The following is a 27,863-nucleotide window of genomic DNA, read 5'->3' as shown; positions in this document are numbered from 1 at the left end:
CAAATTTGGCCTTTAACTACACAGTTTGCTGGGTTTTCTCACTTGTGTTGAGATGGAAATGTCACTTTTTAAATTTCATTAATGACTTTAGATGATTTTTAATGGTTTTATTTTGACTAATTTGATTCTTTTTAGAATGTATCATAATTTAATGTTCAATATAGTTTTGAATACTTATTGGAAAATAAATATACAATTATTATGTAAGTGCACCCTATAATTGATAATGTTTGTTTTAAAAGTTCTTATAGTGTGGCTATATATAAATAATCTGTGAGAGATATTATGGCTATATATAAATGATCTGTGAGGGAATTAAGTGAAAATAATGGAGATGATTCTCTTTTATTTTCCTATTGATTGTTTTGGAAGTAATTGATTTTTGTCTTGTAACTGTTTTGTTGTGTAATTTCCTAAGACATTGTTCTGTATTTATAAGTTTTGATCAGAACTCAGTTGGCTTATAATGAACAAATCACTTATTGCCAATCACTGATCTATTCTTTCTTAGAGGATCATCGATGTTCTTAGAGGATGAATATGAACAGAAGGGAGTGAATGCTAAATGTAATCCTCCAAAAATGTTTGGTTAGTTTTCATGTACCTAGACTCTCAGAAGGGAAGGAGGGGGTTATTGCTAGCTTCCCTTAATAAACTTTAAATGAAACATGTTCTTCCTTGTGTCTCAGCTCTTTAAACCATCATATTAATTTCAGCTATGTGAAGTCTTCAGGCATGTTTTCCTCCTTTGGTACTCCTCTTAAATTTAAAAAAAAACAGAAATTTCTTTCATTGCTGTATCTTTATTCACAGGGAGCCTGACCCTCTTTAAAAATGTTGTCTTTCTCTGTAAATTGCCTCAATTCATCAATTTGTTGTTTCAATTACAACAAAATATACCTAATACAAGTCATTATGAAGGACAAGCTTTACAAAAATCTCTGTTCTCTACAAATATTATTTTTTATCCTTGCTGATCAAAGGTAAAATGTAAAATGTCTCCTCTATATTAAATGTAGAAGCAATGGATAGACATTTCTCAACTAGTCCTTCACTGTTATGACAGAATGCTGTTCTCAGCATCTCATTCAATTCTATGACAAAATTAGTTTCTAATGGAGAATGAGAAAACTAAATAAATATTTCAGGATTGGGAGTTCAAAATGGTCTTAAGAAAGGGATACAAGAATAAAAGGACACAGGCTAAATGTGAAGTCCTTTGTAAACTTAGAAGCCCTATTCAAAAACTCAATATGATGGTTACTATGATAACTAATATATCTCCAATTTTCTAAGTTCTACAATTCTTTGTTTCTATTGGTTTCTGATCTATTCTATCAGCTACTGATGAATGTCTTTTGGGAAAAGTGAATATACAATTCTAGGCAGTGAAATATCCAGTGAAAAGAGGGTCTTGTGATGCTTTATTTTGCCAGAATGAATAAAAGAAATGCAGAATTTGTGAATCAGAACTGATCAACACAAATGGGCTAATGCTTGGGTAACATGCATTCAAGAAAGTAGATGTGGGTATCGTCCACTGATTATGTTTACTAAACAGAAAGACATAAAGTACAAAAACAGAATTGACTGACTAGAAGATCACATAGTTACTCACCAACACCAAGATACTGTAGGTGGCTCTAATCTCTGATGACTTTCTTGACAATTGGCTGGAGCTGTGAAGATGTTGGACTTGTTGATGGTGTTGATGAATGAGAAGCACCAGGTAGCCGTTGACCATGACCATAAAGCCCACACATAGGAAATCAGTAACAGAGTAAAAGATCATAAATAATGTTTCTTTGAATGAGGCTGAAGCATAGTGGGAACAGAATCCTAGATTCCATATCCTTGTGTTGTTACTGACTGTAATGGTCTTGAGTTTCAGAAGGATATAGATATTTATCAGAATGTGAAAAATCCAGCAGGGAAAGGGAAAATGTACATTGAGGTATGAGATTTGAATTCTGATAAAAAGGAACATGTAAAGGGACCAATTGTTATAATCTGAAAACCACTCAGAAGACAGGTATTGTTGAGAGAAAGACTACAGCCCATGCGGTGGAAGATAGTAATAAGTTTACCCCAAAAATAATTCGGGAAATTTTTCAGCCTCAATCCAAACAATGTGTGAGGGATTCCCTTGGAAATAAGCACCATGGAGTTGGCCAAGGCCAAGTGGAAAAAAATGTAGTCTATTGACCTCATCCTGCTGCCACTTAGAAAAGTGAAGGCACAATGGCAAATGAGGAAGAAGTTTCCCAGTAGACCAGCTCCTGTTTGTATGAAGAGGACAATATCTAGAACTAAGTCAAGAAAAAATAATTCTATCCTGACTTATTTTCAGTGTCAGACAGATGACATGCAAGAAAGAAAGAAAGAAAGAAAGAAAGAAAGAAAGAAAGAAAGAAAGAAAAAAGAAAAAAGAAGGAAAGAAAGAAAAAGAAAGGAAGGAAGGATGTATGAAGGAAGGGAGAAAAGATGGAAGAATGGAAGGAAGGAAGAAAGGAATGAAAGGAGGGAGGAAGAAAGGAAGGGAGGGATGAAGGGAGGCAGGGAGAAAGGTAGGGAAGGAGGGATACAGGAGGACCATAACTTCCAAACTTTCCTGGAGAACATTTACTAATGATAAGCATAAAAGATGTGATCCTTAACCTGATTTCTATTTTCTGATTTTTCTATTGTTAACAGGCAGATGGTAGATATCCAGATCTTAGAAAATACTTTATGTGAAATGCCACAATTTCAGTAGACCAATAGCAATGTTCATTTCAGTCAGTGAAAGAGATTGATATCTGGGAAAATGAATGCTCAATTTAAATCCAGCAATCCAGAATGGAAGGAATTAAGACAATTCAATATTGAAATAAGACAAAATTCAATAACTTAAAAAAACAGAGATGAATAGAACATTAAATAGACTGATTTAAAATCTATGTAAACAATGTTTAATATAAAGAAAATTCAATATTTAAAAAAATCATGAAAGAAAATCATGCATTAATTATGTATTGGAGGGGGCTGAGCCAAGATGGCAACATGAAGGGATCAAGTCTTAGGAGCTCTCTGATAAAAACTCATAAACTAAATACGCTAACTAAACTTTCGAGAGACAGAACCCACAAAGGGACCCAGTGAGGCAGTTCTCCTACTCAAGGTAACCTGGAAAAGAGCAGAAAGGCTCTGCTCCCCGGGGCCGGAGGGGTGGCCCGCCAGAGGGGTGGCACGCCAGAGCCAAAGAACTTCAGCCTCCTGGAGGCAGGCCCAGGGTGCTGGGAGCCTCAACTCACAGCAGCGGGGGAGTCTCCTGGGGAGCACCGGCACAAAGTAGGGAAACAGCAGGGGACCTCTGCCAGAGCAAGCACATGGAGCCCAGCCCTCAGGACACACAGCCAGCAGCCTGGTCTTTCAGCAGCCTAGACCAAGAAACAGAAGCAGGTGGAGCCTGTAAGCAGGAGCCCCCAGGGCATGAGCCCATTGAGCTGAGGGAGGGGAGTGAAGACAGAGAGAGACTACAGAGCTCTGTCCTCTGCCCCTGGAACAGGACTCTGGGGCTCTGACCACATTCAGATCCTGATCCCAGTCTATGCCCCCCCATAGAACAGCAGGGCCCCCCCACCTCAGCCCTGTGGCAGAGGGGGGCATCATCACAGACCAGGAGGGAAGACAGAATCTCACACACTGAGACCCTTGTGGGAGTGTCCCAAAAGCTAAGGAAGCACCCCCCCCCAAAACAGGCTTAGGCTGGGAAAATGAACAAAGAAACAAGAGGAAGACTATTGAGAAATATTTTGCAAAGGAGCCCAAGAAGGATCAAAATACTCAGTCTGAAGATGAGGAAGCACAAGCTCCTGCATCTAAAGACTCCAAGAAAAACAGAAATTGGGCTCAGGCTATGATAGAGCTCAAAAAAGACTCTGAAAATTAAATGAGGGAGTTAGAAGAAAAACTGGGAAAAGAAAGGAGAGAGATGCAGGAAAAAGATGAAAATGAAGTCAGCAGCTTAGTCAAGGAAATCCAAGAAAATGCTGAAGAAAATAGCATGCTAAAAATCAGCTTAGGTCAAATGGATAAAACAGTTCAAAAAGTTATGAAGGAGAAGAATGCATTAAAAAGCAAAATTGGCCAGATGGAAAAAGAGATAAGAAAACTCTCTGAGGAGAATAAATCCTTCAGATAAAGAATAGAATTCAGGGAGATTGATGAATTTACCAGAAATCAGGAATCAATACTTCAAAACCAAAAAATGAAAAAATAGAAGAAAATGTGAAATATCTCATTGGAAAAACAACTGATATGGAAAACAGACTTAGTAAAGATAATTTAAAAATTATTGGAATACCTGAAAGTCATGATCAGGAAAAGAGCCTTGACATCATTTTCAAAGAATTACTACAGGAAAATTGCCCGGATATTCTAGAAGTAGAGGACAAAATAGAAATGGAGAGAATCCACCAATCCCCCTGAGAAAGAGATCCCAAAAAACGAACCCCCAGGAATATTATAGTCAAGTTCCAGAACTCCCAAGTCAAAGAGAAAATATTACAAGCAGCCAGAAGGACACAGTTCAAATATCGTGGAGCTGCAGTCAGGATCACACAGGACTTAGCAGCAGCTACATTGGAGGCTCGTAGGGCTTGGAATACAATATACCGGAAGGCAAAAGAGCTTAGAATGCAGCCAGGAATGAACTACCCAGCAAGGCTGAATGTCCTCTTCCAGGGAAAAAGATGGACTTTCAATGAACCAGGGGAATTTCAAATGTTCCTTTTGGAATGGCCAGAGCTGAACAGAAGGTTTGATCTTCAGATACAGGACTCAGGTGAAGCATGGAGATTGGAGGAGAGGGGGGAAATATAAGGGACTTAATGAGGATGAACTGCATGTATTCCTGCATAGAAAAATGACACTGATAATACTCATATGAACCTTCTCAGTTAATACAGCAGGTAGAGAGAGCTTTTATAGTTGAAGCACAGGAGAAAGCTGAATTCAAAGATAAAATATGGTGTAAAAATGGAGTCAACAGAAAAAAAGGGAAATGGAATGGGAGAAAGAAAAAGGAGGGGGGGAATAGTCCAAGATATTTCACGTAAGATTTTTTTTATTACAATGAGCTATTGCAATGACATGGAAGTGGGGGAATGAGGGAACCTTTGCTCTCATCAGAGATGGCTAGGAGAGGAAACAGCATATATACTCAATGGGGTATAGACAACTGGAGTAAGAAGGAGGGGGGAGCAGGAGGAAGGGGTGGGGATGTGAATAAAGGAGGAGAGGATAGACCATGGGGGGAGAGTGGTCAGATATAACACATTTTCTTTTTTACTTCTTGCAAGGGGCTGGGATTGGATGGCCTGCCCAGGACCATTTGGCCAGGTGGATTCTGGGCCTAAGGGGTGGTATGGGGGCCCAGGGCTTCTTGGCCCCAGGACCAGGGATCTGTCTGCTGCGCCACTCAGCTACCCTACAGCAGAGTCAGAGTGAAAGGAGAGAGAAAATATAGTACATGGTAGTGCAGAAATAAGAAAGGAGGGAGTTGCAATCAGCAATGGCAACGTTGGAAAAATATGGAAGTAACTTTTGTGATGGACTTATAAAGAATGTGATCCACTCATGACAGAGTTGATGGTGTTGGAACAAAGACTGAAACTCATTTTTTGTTATTATTATTTGGGGGAGGGTGTAGGGCAAGTGGGGCTGGGTGGCCTGCCTGGGGCCACATAGCAGGGTGATCATTGGGTGTCTGGGGCCATATTTGGACCCAGGTGCTCCTGGCTCAAGGGCCAATGCTCTGTCTGCCACCCAGCCACCCCTACTATTATTACTATTTTATTTCATTTTGGGTCTTTTTTTCCTTTCTTCTTTTTGGTTTTTGTAGGGCAGTGGGGATCGGGTGGCTTGCATGTCACATGGCTGGGTGATTATTGTGTTTATAAGGCTGGATATGGACTTGGGTGCTCGTGGCTCCAGGGTTGGTGCTTTGTCCATTGCACCACTTGGACATACCTACAATTATTACTATTATTTTTTTTTAATTTTAATTTTTTTTCTCCCCCCTTTACTTTTTTGCCCAAGCAAGTCTATCTTTATTCATGGGGGGAAGGGCATTTTGTTTACTTGTAAACAAGTATATTTTATTAATGTAAAGAAAAACATTTGTATGAAATGAGAATAAAAAATAAATTAAAAAATATTATGTATTGGAACAAAAGCAAGTGTTTAGTAGTAGAGGAACTCTATGTTCATCCATTAGCTGATACTTAGTTCCATTATTTATTTGTTTCAATTTAACAAAAATAAATTCATTTTGAAATAGTTTTAATTCACAACAGAAATGTGCTAATAAAAGATGAATGATAAATAGCATCATGTTACATCAGACTTCATCAATGCAATTGTCATATCAAATATCTCTAAAATGTTTTTTAAAATGTCAAAAATGATAAAATTTATGCCTCTGAAAACCCATGCTAACACAAAACTTAAGTATGATTTATTTAAAGATTGATGTACCACAGTAAATGGGAGAAAAATAGATATCATAAAAATTAACCAAATAATATAAAAAAACAATAATTGTTTAAGAAAAGAATTACACGAAATGAAAAGTAATTATAAAAATTATTTATTCTTTAACAAAAGGGAAATCAAATATCCAAATTGTGAAAGGAGAATTTGAAGCTGAAAGTTAATGTTATTGGAGCAGCTAGGTGGCACACAGGACAGAGTACTGGTCCTGGAATCAAGGAGGATCTGAGTTCAAATGTGATCTCAGACACATTGTAGTTACCAAGCTGTGTGACTTTGGACAACTCACTTAAACCCATTGCCTTGTAAAAAAACCACCTAAAACAAAAGAAAGTTATTCAATGATTATTACATGAAATTGCATAGTTTAAACACATTTCATAATTTTAGAGATTCAAAAGCTCCCATGCCAAGAAGCAAAAGACATCATCCATCTAGTTATAAAATTCATTAGGTTAGAAGAGGTTCCTAGACTAATTTATGAATTGATATCGATAGGGTTCAAAAAATTTAATACACTTGAACAATAATAAAATTATATCCAAATTATGCTGAGAGGGATGTTAGGCGGTCCAGTGGATAGGGCACTGGACCTGGACTCAGGAGGACTTGAACTCAAACGTGACACTTATTACCTAGCTGTGTGACCTTGGGCAAGTCATGTAACCCCACTGCCTTACCAACCCTCCCCCTCCAAGCAAACAAAATAATTACTATGAAAATAATGGAAACAAGCATCAAGAAAATATAGAGGAAATGGAACTGAAAAGGCACTTTATGTTTTGCAAAGCCTGTAAAAGTAACTTAGGATAATATGCATTAAAATGGTTAAGTGCCTCAAAAACAAATATCTTCTTGTGTGTGACCTTTTGACACAGAGTCAGTAATCCTGGGGAAGTTATTCACACCCTTGCCATGTCAGATAAGGCTTCAAAGCACAAGTTCATAAAAGAGTCTGATGGTGATAAGGCAAGTTTCTCATTTATACCAAAGAAATCTCAGACTGACACAAAGACAACACATATCAAAGACAACAACGAGATGATTGTGATGACCAGGACTTCTCTTTCTGGTAGTTCTCCTACTGTGACTATGACTTTTATTATAACTGTCATTGTTGTTAGTTGTAGCTTTTGGTTGGCGTGATATTGCTGTTATCGATGCCATTGTGGATGATGCTATTCATGTCAACAGAAAAACTAGAAAAAATATTTAATTCATAAATAAATCTCCAAAGATTTTATGTGGAAGTACCGTCAGAAGATTTTAAAGGCAAAGATCAACACAAAGAGGATGAAATCAGGTATATTAGATTAACAAAAAGAATGCATAGAAATCTTTGTAGAGGTCTGTCTAATTGATCCTGATGACCCTGCTAATGATCCTTAGTTGTTGGTGAAAATTCTGAATGTGCTCCCAGAACACATGTTGACTTTGTGAGGAAAGGGTATCTGCTCTAGGTTCCCATTGAGAAATTATCAATAGAGTAACTACATACACTTCTAACAAAGCTCCTGTTCCTTATAATCCCTGCTTTACTTTTTGTTTTTGGAACAAGCAGCATTAAGTGATTTTCCCAGGGTCACACAGCTAGTAACTTTCAAGTGTCTGGGATTGGATTTGAACTGGAAGTCTTGTGACTTCAAGGCTCCATCAACTGCTCACCCTTAAATCCTGTTTTGATTCAAGAATTCTTGATTCAGTAGTATTGTCGATTCCTTTACCATTAGCATTTTTTTTTACCCCTAGCACAATATTCTCTGCTACACAAAGTCGGGAAATAAGCTTCCCAAACTTTTCTAATTGGGGACAGGTAGGGAATTTCATTTTTTTCATAACTCACCATCGTGGACATATGCAAGTGTTCTCTAAGAATGGGGATAGTCTCATTTGTTAGTCTTATCAATATAACTATTAAAATTACCATTACAATGAATATGTTAGGGAAATTTCAAATATGCAAGAGTTTAGTTTTTCCATCATACCTACAATATACACTATTTGACCAATGACCTTCATATTTATATTACATCATTAAAATAATCACTCTCTCAATTTGTATGCTTCTAAAAATCATATATTTCAAGATGGAAAACAACAAATTTAAATTTCCAAAATTAAATACTTATACTTGTATAAATATTTATACATATGAAGAATCAAAGAGAAAACCTGAGAAAAAGGAAGTGAAGAAATGACAGGGAGATTGCACTGTTATCAACCAGGAAAGAGAACTGCTGAATTAAAAATTACACTAAGACCTTTCCATTCATGAAGAACGTACCAAGTACACTCTGTTTTATACCGTGACAATTCACATTGAACATATAATACTTGAGTCACAAAGTTGCTTTCGGTAGCAAAGCCATAAATTTCGAATGAAAGGGAAAGAGTTTATATGTAGGTTTGTTTCTATTTCTCTGTTCCTATAAATCAATGTCTGTCTGTCTGTCTGTCTGTCTGTCTGTCTGTCTGTCTCTCTCTCTCTCTCTCTCTCTCTCTCTCTCTCTCTCTCTCTCTCTCTCTCTCTCTTTCTCTATTTTATTCTCTTTGTTAAGCTGACCCAGCCCCAGAAAAAAAAAACAACTAGAGAAAAGGAGAAATAAGGAATACAATAATGCTTTTTGAAATATTCCAGTCTTTCATCTGACAAGCTCTCATTCTTTCTACTTTTTACCTTTGGGTGATGAAAGCATGGGTAAAAGTCAACCCACAAATAATTCCAGTAAATGACAGATTTTGCACTATGTAAAAAATAAAAATAAAAAAAGTTATAATCTCATTCTTCCTAGAAAATTGTGACCCAAAAATCTTTCAATACAGTCCTAAATTCCCACATCCAAGGATACTATGGGAATTTAGAAACAAACAAAAGAAAAAAGAAATAGAAAATAAAAACAAAACAAAATGAGCAAAGGGATCACAGTGAACAGTGAGACAATTTCTTCAAATAAAAAAATGTCTATAAGCAATCCATAAGTCTCTTTGGTAGATCACATTCTTTTCTTTAAATTGAAATTTAAAAAAAATATTTAAGGCAATGGGATTAAGTGACTTGCCCAAGGTCATGCAGTTTGTTAATTATTAAGTGTACAAGTTTGGATTTGAAGTCAGGTCCTCCTGACTCCAGGAGCACTGCTCAATTCACTTCACCACGTGGCCCAGTCATATTCTTTTAAAATATCTATAAATGGTTCTATTTCTCCAATTCAAATAACCTTACTGCTGTCAAATGTGATGTGAAATCAGCTATTGTATTTCTAAGCAACATAAAGGATGAAAAATTGAGATTTTTGTACATAACCCTTTTAGTTACTATATTGCTTGCTCATGGTCTAATATATCCTCAACCAAAATCAGAATACCCAAAAAGGTCACATTAGCCTGATTTTTTTTAACTATCTTTGTTGTAGACTGGAGTAGGGGGAGCACATTAAAGCATCAAAGAATACATTCCAAAAGAAAATCTACCCCACCCTTTCTCCCAGGGATCTGGATATATTCATTCAGCAAATAAACACTGACCATACTCTCTTATTCTAGCAGATTTCAGTAATTTTTTTAAATAACATTAGATATCATTTTTGGCTTAAAAAGTTTGCAGTAGCAGCATGCAAAACAAGAGATTTTAAAGACAAGTAATCTACTCAGGAGGACAGAAAGTCTTGAATAGAAACAGGAAAGTCTGACAGGGATAAGAATTCTTACCTAGGTGATTGACCTCTGATGTACTGGTTTCATTTCCATCCCTCTGTGATCTCAGAATGGTTGCAGTCATCTCATATCTAAATCGTTGGAGGAATTTTAACATAGTTCCATTAGGAATCTCGCCCAACACCTAGATCTCTTAACTGAAAGTTAATAACTTCAGAAATTAAAGGAAAATGAAACAAATTTAGTGGAGCCTCCCTGGAAAGTGACCCTCCCGTGCAAGAATCTGTATGGGAGTAGAATTTGTATGTTAGCCCACAGGCAGTATTAGGTAGAGTTAGAGTCCAGTACTGGTCCTTTTCAAAGAAGGGAAAATGAAGGAAGAGGAAGAGATTTATGCCCTATGATTGGTCCTCAGAAAATTAATGGTACTGGGAAGTAATACAAGGAAAATTCACAAGAACATTGATGAAAGAAATGAAAAGGAAGGGTCACTTTTAGATAGTTTTTCAAATGTTAGAGATGCAGTCTATTTAAGGATGGAAAACCAGAAGGGATTTTGCTGAAGTGATGGAGGCTACTTACATTGTTTTTTATTCCTTCTATTTGGCTAGATGACTTCTCAGATCACTTCCCATTCTCCATTTATCAAGCAACTAAAATTTCAAATAGAATAAAAGACACATTACTTCCCAACCCTAAGATCTATGAATCTCTGAAATAAAAGGACACATCTATGATGAAAATTTGCTTTGGAATTAAAAGTTTTCTTGACAGAATAAGTCCAGGGGGCTACAGACAACTTTCCAGTCAGGAAGATTAACTGGGTGACACTGCAGTAGCTTACATGGGTTGCATTAGGAACTTAAGGTAGTTGGGAAGCCCTCCATGAAGACTTTACTACCCCAGGATTTTGAGGGAAAATTAAAGGAAATACAGAATTGGTCTCCCACTCTGCCTCCATTTTACCTCCAGGATGAGAATAATTCTCTGTCTCCAAGTTCCTGACGTGTAAAGAATCAGTTGAAGACACTCACCTGGCTGGGCTCTGCTGCACCGATGTAAATCTGGACTCTGCCTCTCAGGTTATGGATGCAGATGGGGGAGACAGAACTTAGTCATAGATTCAAGATTTTGCCTGTCTCCAGAGTTGCTATTATCTTCTCAGCCACAAGACAAGGGGCATTGACTTCATGGGAACTCAGAAGCATCAACAAAACCTTGAACTTTGTCCCAGGTGAAAATCAGTAACAACTTTTTTTTATTGATTTGTGACAGTATAACCATCAACAATTATTCATTATGGATGAATGTAGACAAAAAGAATTATTTAAAAAATATCCTGGGAACAGCTTGGGAGAAAAAAAAATGTGTAGGTGTGTAGGGAGATGTGAATGTGAGAACTGCACAAAATCACCAAAGGACAATGGTGAGGGGATCATTGGTGTCCCAGTTTGGGAATTTGCTTGGATTATCTTGGGTTGGCCTGGATTTTTAAGCTTTTCCTCAGCTTCCTCTGCTGAGAATCTTCCTTCACATTAATGTCAGAATTGTCAGTCCCTGTCCCATCAGTTCAGTCAATGTCTTGGACTTCCTTCATAGGACCAATATTATTAAAGATCCTGCCTGTCACCCACCCACAGAAATTTTGATGCAGATTTCTCAGTTTTCAAAGCCTCTTAATAGACATACAGACAAAAAACACCACCAACAAAATGAAACCTTGGGTTGTTAGGAGAAGATGAGATCCACTCCATCACTAACAATCCTTTCTTTTCATGGAGAGATCTTCATTGAAGTTGGAATTATCAATGATCTGAAAATTTAGTTCTGAATTCCAGCCCCGAAACATAATAGCTACATGATCCTGATAGAGGCAACTAATTTGATTTTCAATAGACTCTCAAGAGAACTGGCTAATGAGGGTTGTCTGAGATATCTCATAGTAAAAAGAATTTGGTAGATTAGTCTGAAGTGACAACAAATGGGTTCAAATATTTACTCTGAAATTTATGAATTGTGTGATCAGTGGAGATGGATTCTATAGATTTATTCAACTTTTTCTCTTACTTTTATATTTTATTCATTTACTTTCATACATATGCACAAATATATTTTTAAGTTATAAAATTTCCTTCCACCCTCTCTGCCCTGCCCCCCCCATGGCAAACATGCAGATTAGCATCGTACATGCATATTCTGGATAAACAGGTATACATATTAGTCATTTTTGGCATGAGGAATTAGGATTAAGGGAAAGACAAACATAAGAGATAATTTTATAAAGTATTCATCAGATTCTGAAATTCATTTTTCTTTGTTTTGTTTTGTTTTGCTTTGTTTTGTTTATACTTTGGATGGAGATAACATTATCCAAAGCCAGTCTAAAATGGTTGTCCTAGCTCTCTGAACTGCTAAGATGAGCTGTTTCTATTAAGGCTGAACATCTTACAATGTTGTAGAAAATGTGTACATTGTTCTCTTGTTTCTGCTCCCTTCGCTCATCATCAGATCCTGTAACTCATTCCATGCTTCTCTAGAGTCTGATCATTTGTGGTTTCCTACAGAACAACATTATTCCATAGGATTCATGAACGATAACTTGTTTAGCCATTCCCCAATTGATGGGCATCCCCTCAATTTCCAGTTCTTTGCCATTACAAAAAGAGCTTCTACAAATATTTTGAAACACGTAGGACTTTTCTCATTTTTAATAATTTCTTCTGGATATAGACCTAGAATTGGAATAGCTGGGTCAAAGGGTATGAACAATTTTATTGCTCTGCTCTCCAGAATGGTTAGATCTGTTCACAATTCCACCAGCAATGCATCCTTGTTCCAATCATCCCACACCTCTCCAACATCGATCATTTCTTATCTTGGTCAATTTGATAGGTGCGAGGTGAAACCTCACTGATGTTTGAATTTGCATTTCTCTTCTTCTGCTTCTTTAACATCTGACTTAACCAGACAGATATTTTCAAACACAACCAATAGTTTGGCCCAGAGTGATCTGCATATCCAGACTGGATGCCCAGAGCTTCATCTCTACCCTAAATTCAGAGAATACCTAAGTAGATCCCAAGGGACAGAGGAAAAGGAGACCTTGAGAAATCAATCAATGAGTGACCCAGGCAACAAGTCACCATTTATATGGATGTGGATATGGATATGGATAATTAGGGGATTGTGATTATCAAATTTTGTCATTCATTCTTATTTTGACAATATAAATCTCGAGTTTGGACAATATAAAGCTTCCTGATTAGGAAGGAATTTCATTCTTGGCCTAAATGGAGTTTGATACCCAGGAATTTACCAGTATGAAGGCATGTCAATCAGTGGTCAAATGAGGAATAATTTTTCTCTGTGAGAGCCTAACCTCCTACCTAGCGTTTCTTTGCTTGCAGCATGAAGGTAGAAGAGAGTTCTGGACTTTAGACGAAAGACAATGACTTTTTTACTTCACAACAGGAAGTTCATTCATTATACACATTTGCAGCAATCTTTATTTTTTATCTTTAATGTTAACATGAACTATTTCTTAAGTACACTTGTATCTCTTAAGGATATCTGGTTGTTTATCTTGCACAAGGAGTCTGAGGAGGAAAGAAGGGGGTGTTACTGGACTTCATGTTGTTCCCTGAACCTCAGCTCTCTCCCAATCCTCTTACTCTCATCCAAATAATGTCAGCTCCCCTGCTCTGTCATTTGTTAATTTTGTCGAAGATCTATAGAAATAAACTATACTTTTATTCTGTGTCTTTGACATGAAAGGAAGCAAAATTATAGATGCATTTATTAAAAGGCAACCTGCCCCCATTGATAAATATTACCTTTATCTGTGAATTTTCTCACGTTACCCTTTCATTACATTTTATTTATGACATAATGCATTCCTTATATCTGTCCTGAAGAGGGGCAAGTTTCACAAAATAGTACTTTTCTCAGTCTTCTCTAGATATGGGTTATAAAAACTTGTAGACAGCAGGGAAAAATGAAAACGTCCCCCATGACTTTATGGGCAGTAACAATTGATAAACATTTCACAACTGTCCCTTGACTGTCAGCCAAATCACTGTACTTAACATCCCATTAGGAACAATTACGAATGTAATCTAAAGTAGAATAAGAACACTTCCCAAAATTTCATGATTAAGAACTCAAAATGATTTCAGGAAAGGGAAAGAGGGAGTTTCATAATGAAAGCACATCTGGATTGGCTTAATTATGGTTCAAGAATCAAAGTTTGATGTGATTAAGTTTATTGCTCTCATTAAAATCCCTGCTAATTTCCAAGTCCTGTGATTCCTCAATCCTATTGTGTACTGACCTACTCTCATTTACTTCTTAAAAATAACTGCTTCTAGAAGACAAAGTGGAATATTGGGCAATGGAACATCCATGGGAAAGGGTCTTAGGATTCTCTTTTCTTTTTACTTTTTTGCAAGAGTGAGTCCAAGAATAGGAGAATTTGGGAATCACAACTGATGAGCACAAATTGGCAGGTTCATAGAAAACATGCAACAAAAGAGAAAGTTTGTGGGATAAACCACAGATAATACTTCTTAAACTGAACATACTAAAATAAGAAAATGGAATTGATTGAGATAAAGGGGACATAGATGATCAACAGCAAGATGGTGTAGGTATGGGGACCAGCTTAAGAAAAGGCAGGAGCAATGAATACGTAGATTTTTTTGATTATGTCTTTGCAAGACAAGCTTCAGGTAATCACTGGTCAGGATCATAAATAATGCACTCACTGGAAATCATAAATAAAACACAATTACAAATAATGAAACTGTTACTGAAGCAACATCAGAACAGAGTGTGTCATTATTACGTTCTCTAAAATGCTACATATTAACAAACATATTTGGCAGTCTGTAAAGGATCCAGCAGAAAAGACCAAAAGAGAAAACACTTTGAGGCTTGGGGTTGGACTCTGGGAGACGCTGAGTGGGTAAAGGGACCAGTGATAATCATCTGAAAACCACTCAGAAGGCAGACAAAGCTGATGGAAAGACCATGGATCATTCTGTGGAGGAAAACAATAACCAACACCCAACAAAATTCAGGAAAATTATCAGCCCCAAATCTACCACTGTCTCAACACACACAAGACACCAGTGCTAACTTCCTGACCCCCCTGAATGTGTCAGGAATCTTTCACCCCCCTGCCTCGGTTTAACAGTAGACATCTGGGATCCCCAGGAGCCTCAGGGCACCATCAAGGAACCACCAGGCAAACTGTCAGGGCTTGCAACCACTGTCATAGTAAGCCTCAGATTACTCCTGCCAGCCGGAACAGGCTCGAATTTCATAGTGAAAAGGACAAAAAAGGTGAGCAAAACAAGATAACAATGGGATCTGCCCATAGAAGCAATTATGGTACCTCAGAATCTCGAAAAACAAGTCAGAAGATGTCAGTGAAGTCAAAATGTCTAGTGGCAAAACGCCAAACAAAAGTAGTCTCAAGTCCCAAAGATCTCATTGAAGAGTTCAAAACAGGAGTTAAAACTTAAGTAAGACAGGGGCAGCTATGTGTTATAGTGGATATGGGCAATCAGCCCTGGAATCAGGAAGAGCTGTGCTCAAATCCAGTCTCAGATTCTGATAAATTCTGGCAAAGTGAACTTTGACAAGTCACAGACACATTGTCCTATAAAAACAAAAAAAAAGTAGAAGGAAAACAAGGGTGTGGGTGGGGGTGGCAGGCAGCCATAATGGCACAACAGCTAGAGTAATGGCCCTGGAGCCCTGAGTTCCTGAGTTCATATCTGTCCTCAGGCATTTAAAACTTGCTTAGTTGTGTGAACTTGGGCAAGTCACTTTTTTCCCCATTACCTCGATAAATAAAAAAGAAAAAAAACTTGGGGAAACTTTCGAGTGTTTTAAGAGAATTGGCACAAAGAAAAAGAGTTGAAAGTTTTGAAAAATAACAAAACTGGTTTAAAAGTAGAATTGGCCGAATGGAAAAGGAAATTTAAAAATCCATTGAAACAACTCCTTAAAAATTAGAATTGACCAAGTGGAATAGAAAAGACAAAAACTGAGGAAAACAACTGCAAAAAATTAGCATTAAGAAGGATGGTAAAAGAGAAAAAGAACCAATAAATTTCAAAATAATGCAAAAAAATTGAAAAATATATCGTGCTTCATAGAAAATAAAGGAAATGAAGAGAGGGAAGTGGAAGGGAGCGGAGGGGAGGGGAGGGGAGGGGGGTAGAGGAGAGGAGAGGAGAGGAGGTAATTGGATCCTGGAGAGATATAGTCGGAATTATTGGATGACCTGAGAGCCATAATCAAAAGGAAAACCTGGACAGCATCTCACAAATAATTAACAAGAAAACCTGCTCTGATGTCCTGAAACCAGTGGGCAAGATGGGTACTTAAAGAATGCCCAAAGGAGAAAGGAGGAAGCAGCTATATGAATCCCTTTTTAATTCCCCTCCAAACAACTCCAAACAACCTCAGAACTGATCTGGAGCAGGGAAGCAGCTTACTTAGCTGTCTAGCAGGAAAAATCTTTCTCCCTGAAGTGGGAGTAAAGGGAGGTCCAAGGCCAGTAACAACAGCAGCAACAGCAGCAGCAGCAGCAGCAGCAGCAGCAGTAGCAGCAGCAGCAGCAGCAGCAGTAGTAGTAGTAATACTAATAGTAGTAGTAGTAGCAGTAGTAGTACTAGTAGTAGTAGTAGTAGTGGTAATAGTAGTACTAGTACTAGTACTAGTACTTGCAGTAGTGGTAGTACAAGTAGTAGTAGTAAAACCACTAGCAGGAGGAGGAGGAGGAGGAGGAAGAAAAGTAAGAGCAGCAGCAGCTGCAGCCTCAGAGTAGGGTGCCTCCTGCAGACCCTCAAGCCTGGGACAATCCACCAGGGATGCCTCACTCTCCTAGTTAAGTGAGCAGTCTGTGCAGCAGCAAGGTCCCAACTCATTCATCTCACCTCTAGAGAAGGTGACCTGCCATACTTTGATCTTATTGCTGAACAGTGAAGAAACCCTGCCCTAGGACTGGCCAACCAGGAGAGAGACCTTGTTTCCATAGTAACTCAGCAGTAGGGCCCCAACCCTCAGGCCAAACAGCAAGAAATTACACTTCCATGGCCTACTAGCAACTTGGCTCTGTTACCATAGGAACCCATGGCTGAACAGCAACAAGATGTGTTCTCCAGGGTCAGTCACAAGCAAGCATCTGTTTCCAGAGCAACCAAGAAGCAAGGTCCCATCCTCAAAGAAGGACTGCAGTTCAACCTTAGTCTCAGGGAAGGTCAATAGGGAGACTCCATACCCTCTTCAAGAAGTCTAAAGAAAAATCTACCCTCTAGAGAAAGCAATATAAGCCTTGAAGGCCAGAGAAATCCATCAATGAGACCCAGAGCCATGACACAAATATCTTGGGAGACTGCAGAACCAGAAAATAAACTCCTATTTAAAAAAAAAACCCAGGAGAAATAATATGAGAATTATTGGAAAACTGAAATATTTTAAAAGACCTGAACAAAATCTTTTAAATCAAATATATTAGAACCTAATATATTAGAACCAGAGGGCAAAGTAGAAATTGTAATGATCCACCAATCACCACCTCAAAGATATCCCAAAATAACAACTTCCATGAATATCAGAACTAAACTCCAGAGCACTCAGAACAAAGAGTAGGTATTTCAAGCACCCGAAAAAAAAAGTGAATTAATGAATAAACCACAATTCAAACATTGTGGAGCTACAGTCAGAATTACAGGATTTGGGACCTTCCACATTAAAGAACTAGAGGGGGACTTCCAGCCAAGATGGTGGAGAGAAGCCAGGTCCTATGCTAAGGTCTCCTGATCTCCCCTCATAAACCATATGAAACAAGCCTCTTAATGGAAGTCCTATCGACAAAACCCAGAAAGAGAAGCTAGCTAGATAAACAACACGCACCTCAAGGTCTGTCCTCTGGGATGGGGGTGTAGAGATGCAGGGTGCCAACAGCCCGTGGGGAGGGGTGAGAGCCTGGCCAGTCTAAGATCAGCCCTGGGGGCTTTTTCTGTGGGAACCACTTCACTCTGAGAAAGAACCAGAGAGTGGGACTGACAGTCTGGGACTTGCAGGAAGGCCTGGAGGGTAGCTTCCAGTCTCTAGAACCTCCTACTGGGCAGGAAGAGATATTACATTCACTGAGAAAAGCCTCCAACACCCCCTACTAGCCACTCAGTGAGCAAAGCATTCAGCACCGCCCCCCCCCCCCATTGTCCCCTGGAGATATTACACTCAGTGAGTAAAGCCTATAGGGTTCTCAATACCAAACCTCTGTGAACCAGCCTCTCCCCAACACAAGATCTTAGGAAAATGAAGGAAGGCCTTTAAAGGGGGGACCATAGAAAAATTCCTAGAAGGAAAAGACCCTAATTCAGAGAGACATAGAACTTCTGAGGAGAATATGATTTCATCTCCAGTACAGAAAGATTTCCTTGAAGAAATCAGGGAGGAGTTTAAAAATCAATTGGAAAATTTGGGAAAAGTAACTCAAGAGAAATTTAATGCTTTGCAACAAGAAAACAAATCCTAGGAAAATGCAATTGGACAAATCCAAAAGTAAACAATTCTCTCAAAACCTAAAATGATCAGAAGGAAAACTTACAAAAATAGAATTGACCAATTGGAAAAGGAGTTGCAAAAGGTAAATGAAGAAAATTCTTCCCTAGGACAAAAAGGAGTCTATGGAAGTCAATGACTTCATGAGACAATAAGAATTTGTTAAGCAAAACCAAAAAGTTGAAAAAAGAAAAGAAAAATGTTAAATACTTTGTCAGCAAATCCACTGACCCGAAGAATGGATAGGAAAGATCACCTAAAAATTATTGGCCTTCCTGAAAACATTGAAGAGAAAAAAATCCTGGACTCAATGTTACAAGATTTAGTCATGGAAAATTGCTCTGATATCATGGAACCAGAGGGCAAAATAGTTATCGAAAAAATACATGGATCCCCTCTGGAAAGGGACCCAAAAATGAAAACACCAAGGAATATCATAGCCAAATTCCAGAACTATCATGTAAAAGAGAAAATCCTACAAGCAGACAAAATAAAACCATTTACATACCAGGGAGCCACAATAGGGATTACGCAGGACCTGGCAGCATCAACACTAAGGGATCGAAGGGCCTGGAGTGTGATATTCTGAAAAAGCAAGGGAGCTTGGAATGCATCCAAGAATTCATTATCCAGCAAAACTGAGCCTTCTCTTCCAAGGAAAAAGATGGACATTTAATGAAACAGGAGACTTCCAACTTTTCCTGATGAAAAGACCAGAACTTAATAGAAAATGTGGACTTCAAACAGGAGATTCAAGAGACACGTGAAAAGGTAAAATTAAAAAATTGTGTGGGGGGAGGGGAAAAAGCTATTGTCAAAAAGGATGAAACTGGCAATATCTCTACCTGGAAGAAAGACTTTAACAACTCTCAAAAATTGTAACTCTATTAGAGAGAATTTAATTAGCCAGAAGAGATAGATATGTATGACTTATTCGAGAAACTGTTAACCAATAAGATGAAAATGGCTATATCTTTACCTGGGAGAAAGACTCTAAGAACTCTCAATAATTGTAATTATATTAGAGTGAACAGCCAGAAGTGATTGGACACTCATGACCTTTCTGTCACTCAGAGAGAATGATTTAAAATCAATATCTCCTTGAAAAGGAGGATAGTAAAGAGATGGGAGAATGGAGATTGAATGGGGTAAATCTCATTACATTAAGTGGTACAAAGGACATATTACAATAGAGGGGAAGATGGGAAGAGGTGAGAACCACCTGAATCTTACTCTCATCAGATTGGCTTAAAGTTAACACACACACACACACACACACACACACACACACACACACACACAGACAAACTCAGTTAAGTTAAGAAACTTACCTTTAAAGTGTTAAAAGGGGGGAAAGGGAGGGGGAGGAAAGGAGGAATCAACAGAAGGAAGGGAAGGAAGAAGGGTCAAAGGGAAATGGGTAAAAGGGGAGGGGGTTAGATATAGGAGGGCAAACAAAACACTGGGGAATACAGATAAATGGGAAAAATGGGGAAAATACAAGCAGAGGGAAGATAACATGGAAGGCAGTAATGAGTCAGGGATTCTAACTTTGAATGTGAATGGGATGAACTCTCCCTTAAAAACGTAAACTTTGATCCAGCAGTACCACTGCTGGGTCTATACCCCGAAGGTATTATGGGAAAAAAGGATAAAAACATCACCTGTACAAAAAATGTTCATAGCAGTTCTGTTTGTGATGGCAAAGAAATGGAAACTGAGGCAATGTCCATCAATTGGGGAATGGCTTAACAAAGTGGTATATGTATGCCATGGATCACTATTGTTCTATTAGAAAGTAGGAGGGATGGGAATTCAGGGAAGCCTGGAAGGATTCACAGGAACTGTTGCTGAACAAGTTGAGCAGAACCAGAATAATAGTGTACACCCTAACAGCAATTTGGGAGTGATGATCAACCTTAATGGACTTGCTCATACAACAGGGCAACAATCAGAAACAATTTTGGTTTATGTGTGACAGTCGCATCTGTATCCAAGAAAGAATTGTGGAGTTTGAACAAAGACCAAGGACTATTACCTTCAATTTTTAAAAAATGGTGTCAGATTATGTAATTCTGCTATATTTCATATTATTCATGCTGTAAAAATTGTCTATCTTTTAATGTCTTTTAATGCTCATTAGAAATATAATGGATCTAAGGTGTTTTATCTTATTACACCAGTGTTAAGTCATTTTTGGCTCTGGGGTTTAGGGCTGGTGGAACAATATTACTCATAACAATTAACTTTTTCACATCAGATAACTCTAGAGCAAGGCAATTTGTGATGGACTGTTCTTATCACTGCCAAATTTATATTTAGCCTTTGCATTATTTTAGCAGGCAGATAGGTAAGATCTTAAGATTTTCAATCTGAGTTTAACTCATCCCCATTCCCAAAACAGCTCTCTTGATGACTGTTTGGTGTTCTCATCTGCCTCTTCAGAGTATATGTATTCCTGTATAAGATAACATCCTTGAAGTTTCTCAAAATTGTACAGGAATCATTACACATTGATGAAAAAGTGAGGTGGACCAGTGTATAAACCTATTAATTCAAGTTGAAAACAGAAATGAGTAAAAGAATTTGTCCAATCTGTTGTTTTTTAGAGAAGAATAGTTTATGGCATATCTTTAATTACCTTTAAGGAAGTTAATTTTATTTAGGTTTATTATCTAATGTGGAATAAACATCCATTTGAAGAGCATGTCCTGAAGTATAGATTCAGCTTACTGTAAGACAACTCAATTGATGTACACTGATAAATTGTATAAATTGGAATTAATTGCTTAGCTGATCTGTTAATCTCATCATTCCAAGACTTTTGTGAAATAAAGGAATATAAAATAAAAATTCTATGTTTGTCCAATGTATATTAGATGTCATCTTTATATAAAAAGTTTGTGCTTTTCAAATGAGACTTAGATTCTTAACAATCTTAAAAGCTCCTTTGGGATCCCTATAGATGAAAACCATAACATGGACCTTTTGAATATGTAAAAATTGCCAAAAATTTACTTTTCTAAGCTAAAGTTTCTATTGGTGAATGCCATCAAAAATAAAGTGATGCCCTATCAAAGAAAACCATGAATATTATAAGTAAGCCAATATTTATGAAAGTTAAAAGACCAAGACAAAACCAGGACATCATTGATATATTTTCAGTCAATAGACTTGTATGTCAGGGATTCCAGTTCAAACAGCAATGACAGGACACCACAGGTGTCTTGGACCCAAGCCCAGTGCTGAGCAGTATAAACCTGAAAATATCAGCCAGTTCACCATAAGATAATCTATAGCTCCTCCTCTATTTGTCTGATTTTGATAATTATCACAGGGGTTTGGGAGGGATATGTTTTTTTTTTTGCAAAAGGAATCAGTATGTTGCCCCCTGTCTCCCCAACTGCCCCAATGTATCACATTTTGATTATTAAAATACTTTTAAAATAAATCTTGAATTTCCCAGTCATTTTCTTTAGTATCATGGTGGATCCCTTATTTGAAGAAACCTTGAATGTTCCAATGAAATGGAACTTTTAGGGGTTTTGGTGGGGGCAAGACAATGGGGTTAAGTGACATGCCCAAGGCAAAACAGCTAGGCAATTGTTAAGTGTCTGAGGCTGGATTTGAACTCAGGTCCTCCTGACTCCATGATGGGTGCTCTATTCACTACACCACCTAGCTGCCCTGAAAGGGAATTTTGAGACACTTAAAATGCCAATATATGAAGGCAAATATATGGGAATAAATTGAAATTCCAAAAGAAAAAATAATGAATTCAATGAAATATTTAGAGTTGTAAGTAATTTCAGTAAAAATAAGTACAAAATGTTAAGAAAAGAGCAAAAGATACTGATCATATATAAATTACAAGAATTTCAGAGTTCTGTTTTCTCTGATACTATAAAATCCTAAGGTATGAAGTTTTCAATTCGTTAAATTTCTTAAAATGTAGCAATGAATCATTTTAGTAACTTACTGTAATCAAATTAGCTTATAATGAAATTCATGAGAATTTAGCATGGCATGAAGCTCTACTTTCATAAATATTAAATTTTGAACAGGAAGGATTCATTATACACTTCATATTTCTCATAATTTTTGTGCTGCTGTTTTTTGAAGTTTCTTCTTTTAACATTTGTAACACATTTATATCAATCAAAGAGTTTGGAAAAAGACAAAAACAGAAAGGGGCATTTAAGAACTTGAATTCTTTGAAGTTTTAAGTGCACACTAATTAAATGATTTTCTTGTAACTCTATGATTGCTAATAGAAACCACAAAATTTGAGGTGATTTTAACTGGAAGATTTAAGAGGATTACACAGAGATCTATTTTATAAGAGTTATGGAACCAGAGAAATAACTCAAGTGAAGAGGAGGCACCTTTAAGGATAGCCTGAGGATGAGAACAATTCCAAAGTGTTCAAGAGAATTGTTCAAAAAGAGCCAGTCAATGAAATGGGATACCTGAAATCCAAGATTAAATATGCTAATTAAATGGGACATTGGGGGTGAGTTACTGGTATACAATAAGATTTAATGGTTAGAAGAAGATTTAATGTTATTTAAATTTGTTGCTCTTTACTGTGCAATTTTTGGCCTTTTATTTCACAATTTACTGTTTGCAGGATTTTCTCAGTTGCTTTGAGACACAAATCTTCCTTCTAAATTTAATCCATGGTTTCAAAATATTTTCTGTCTTGTATAATGGATAATTTGATTATTCTAAAAACATCATTAGAAATTGTCCAACAGGCATGGCTAGGTGGCACAGTGGATAAAGCACCAGCCCTGGACTCAGGAGTACCTGGGTTCAAATCCGGTCTCAGACACTTCATAATGACCTAGCTGTGTGGCCTTGGGCAAGCCACTTAGCTTCATTTGCCTTGCAAAAACCTAAAAAAAAAGAAAGAATCCAACAAAATTTTGAACAGTACACTTATTGTGTAAGTCCACCATATTATTGATGATTATTTTAAAAATTCTTATAGAGTTTGTCTATATTTAAATGATCTGTGACAAATACGTATCTAGTTTTGTTCAAAGGGGGGAATTAAATTAAAATGATCAAGGTAATTCTCTATTTTTTTCCTGTTGACTCTATTTGGAAGTTATTGATTTTCATCTTATAACTGCTTTTGCCATGTAACACCAGAAGTCATAATTCGTTTTTCCTAAATTTTGAACAGAATTCAGCTGGCTTATAATGAACAATCCTGCCAATCATTTTATCATAATGTGAAGAATCCAGCAAAACAACCAGATTGGGAAAATGTACATTGAGGCATGGGTTTTGAGTTCTAATAATGTAGAACATAGAAAGGGACTAATAGTGATAATCCGAAAACCACTCAGAGGGCAGGTATTGTTGAGAGACTGGCCCACACAGTAGAGGAAAGGGATAAGTCTACATTCTATATGATTCTGGAAATTTTTCAGCCCCAATCCAAACAATGTCTGAGGCACTCCCATCAAAATAAGCACCATGGAGTTGGCCAAGACCAAGTGGATAAAAATGCAGTCTATGGTCCTCATCCTGCTGCCACTCAGGAAAGTTGAGATATAATGGCAAAGGGGGAAGAAGCTTCCTAGCTGCACAGCTCCTGCCTGTTTGAAGAAGACAACACCTAGAACTAAGTCAAGATAAATAATCCTCTAATACCTTTTATCAACATCAGAAAATGAGTGTGTGGGGGAGGGGGGGAAGGAGGGAAGGAGGGATGAATGGAGGGAAGAAGAAGGAAGGGATGAATGGAGGAAGGGAGCAAGTGATGGAGGAAGGGAAAAATAGAGAAAGGGAGGGAGGCAATGGGGGACATTGAAATAAGGGAAGAAAGAAGGAAGCAAGGAAGAAAGAAAGGGAAGATGGGAGGAAGATAGAGGAAGGAGAGAGCAAGGAGGAACATAGTTTTTTTTTTAACTTTCCTGGAGACATTTATTAATGATAGGCATAAAGCATGTGATCTCAACCTGACTTGTATTTTCTTATTTTTCCACTGGTAATGGGGCAGATGACAGATATCCAATCTTAGAAAGCAGAGAAGATGAAACACCACAAATTCACCAGGCCAACAGGAATGTTCTTTTCAGTCAAGAAAGAGATTGATGAGTGTGTGAAAATGAATGCTCCATTTTAAAATCCAAAAAATCCAGAATGGAAGGGGAATTAAGACAATTCATTATTGAAATGTGTTAAACTTCAATAAACTGAAAAAAGTAACAAAGGGAAATAGAGTATTAAATGAAACATTTAAAATCTATGTAAAGGACATTTTATCTCACCCAATGGGTAATATTATGCAGAGAATTTAGTATAGTACCAATCCCTTTCAATCGAGGAAAAATGAAGGAAGAGGAAGGAGTTTGTGCCATATGACTGTTCCTCAAAAAATTAATATCTCTGGGAAGTAATACAAGGAAAGTTCACAAAAACAATGTTCAAAGCAATTAAAGGGAAGGTGAATTTTTAGATGTTTAGAAGCAGTCTATTTAAGGATGGCAAAGTAATGGAACCCCTTCTTTTGTTTAGATGACTTCTCATATCATTTCCCATTCTACATGTATCAAGCAACTAGAATTTCAAATGAAATGAAAGAAGCATTCCTTCCTGACTCTAAGATCTATGAATCTATGACATAAAAGATACAGTTAGGATGAAAATTAGGTTGGGAATTAAAAGTATTCTTGACAGAACGGGTAGAAGGGGTTACACGGGCCTTAAATCAGGAAGATTAATCAGGGGTTACTGCAGTAGCCCACCTGGGCTGCAGTAGAGACTTGAATTAGGAAGGAAGACCTCCACAAAGACCTGGCTTCACCAAGGTATTGAGGAAAAATGTCTGAGCCTTCATCATCAAATACAAGGTTTGTCTCCCACTCTAACTCCATTTTCCTCCAGGATGAGAAGTAATGTTCTGCCTCTAAGTCATTGACTTGGAAAGAATCAGATTGAGAGAAAACATTCACCAGACTGGGATATGCTGCACACCTGTAAACCTTGACTCTGCCCCTCAGGTTATGGATGCAGGTCGGGGAGATAGAAGTTAAATAGAGATGCAAGATTTTGCTTGTGTCCAGTGATGTGATTCTCTTGTCAGCCATAAGACAAGGAACATTGATTTCATGGGATCTCATAAAAACCTTGAACTTTGTCCCAGATGAATACACCTCCCATAAACAATTATTCATTATGAATGAATAGAGACATAAAATAATAATTTAAAAAATACATCTGGAAGCAGCTTGAGAGAAACTTTTGTAGGATAAAAGGGAGATGTGATTGTAAGAATTGCACAGGATCTCTGAGGGATAAAGATGAGAGGAACCCTGAAGTCCAAGTTAGGGACTGTGAAGTAGCAGAATCATATGTCACAGCATTGGTTTTCCTTAAACAGAACAGTCAGAAGATCCAGACCAGAAAACAAAAAGGAGTTTATTTGCTCTTCTCAAGAAGGGGGCACAGCCTCTACAAAATGAGTTACAGCTCTAGGAGGAGTGCAAATGAAGGAGGTATGCAATCCCCTTGGCTGGATAGTTGAGCTCCCAATCTTTCTGTGAGTATCTAAATAATCTGCATAAAGCATTTCAAGCCCCATTTGCATAATTATCCTGATCCAGTTTTATTCAATCAGAGAGACAATCCTGTATCCTTCAACTAGCACAGTGCTGTATCATCTTTGTTATGCCTGACCTTGGGGCAATGCAGACTTTGCAATTCCTGTTGAAGTGGCTTTCCAGAAAAAGAAGAAACATCTAAACAATGAGGGAGGCTTCACTTAGTTATAATACCACTCAGTCCCTTCTCTTATATCTTACTCATTGAAACCACTTTACACCATTATTTATATCTCTCTCTAAATCAGTAATTAGACTCTCCCATGATAGGAATCACAGACTCATATAGGATGTAACCATGCCATTCAACAATCTCGACCTCCTTTTCTCTCAATGGATTACATCTTCACCCCACCCCTCCTCCTTTCCAGCATAATATTCATCCTTGGTTGGTATACTATCTATAAGAGGAGGGGCACAAGTATGAGCAATTCACTTACAGGATCAAGGGAAAGGTACAAGTATCAAAAGGGGAAGATCCCCTGACTAAACAATGTACACACATATGCATCAGATAATGGAGATAAATTGGTGCACTCTCTCTCACTCTCTTGCACTCCTGCTCTTGCTCTTCTCTTCTCCCCTGGAGACCTCCAGTGCCCTCCTGCATCTTCGGTATATGTTTCAAAAGGTCCTCTTCAACTCAGATGACTTACTGAGAACTCATCTTCTGGTGAAGGAACTTCTTAACACAAAACTTTACTCAGATCAAAACATGTTTTCATCATAAGACAATAACATTCTGGAGCTTACTACAGTTTACCCTTTCCCTCACTGACATGTTGACATAGATGTATCTCTTTAACATGATAAACTTATATCATTGTTTTACTACATGAGTGAACTCACTGAAAATTGTCAAATTAACTTAAACTTGTAACATATAAATTTCACAGAGTATCTGGTGACTGATTTATAGATAAAAACAGTCTTAACCTTTTGTTCTCACTACAATAATGACTCAAACACCCTTAGTCAAAATGAATATTTTTTCTTTAAATGTTCCCAAATATTCCATAGACTTTCTTTTTCCTGATGTACTTGGCTGATTCACATTGTTTTCGTTAAACTAGATCTTGAAATTAATTACACAGGATCATGTTGGCATGTCCTAAAAACTTCTCATTTTCTTCCTTAAATATCCCCTCTAAAAAACATTAATGGATCTTAATCCTTACCTAAGTATATAGCTGACAGCAGGTGCCAGAGTCACACACTTAACCTATCTGGCTATTACATTCAATTACCCTAAAACTTCTTTATCTGGTTTGCACAAAGAAGCTCATTATAAAGATCCAGGACATCAAGGGGAAAATTCCTTTATAGATAGAATTTTTGAATGTCATTGTTGAGGCACAGGTTATGTGGGTAGTCAAATGTCTTAGACCAGATTTAACCTATCAGGTGAGATGTTATGCAAATGTCACATTTGGTAAATCAAGTCACAAAGGATCTAATCTCAGATCACACAGAAAAGTC

General features: G+C 37.5%; 1 pseudogene; it reads right to left on the bottom strand.

The window, feature by feature from the left end:
• Positions 1-1,381: 1,381 nt before the first annotated feature.
• On the bottom strand, positions 1,382-26,994 carry LOC141508888 (vomeronasal type-1 receptor 3-like; annotated as a pseudogene).
• Between the last annotated feature and the right edge of the window lie 869 nt (positions 26,995-27,863).

Source organism: Macrotis lagotis, chromosome 1 (genome assembly GCF_037893015.1).
Source record: "Macrotis lagotis isolate mMagLag1 chromosome 1, bilby.v1.9.chrom.fasta, whole genome shotgun sequence".
NCBI lineage: Eukaryota > Metazoa > Chordata > Mammalia > Peramelemorphia > Peramelidae > Macrotis > Macrotis lagotis.
This window is presented reverse-complemented; position numbering and strand designations above follow the sequence as displayed.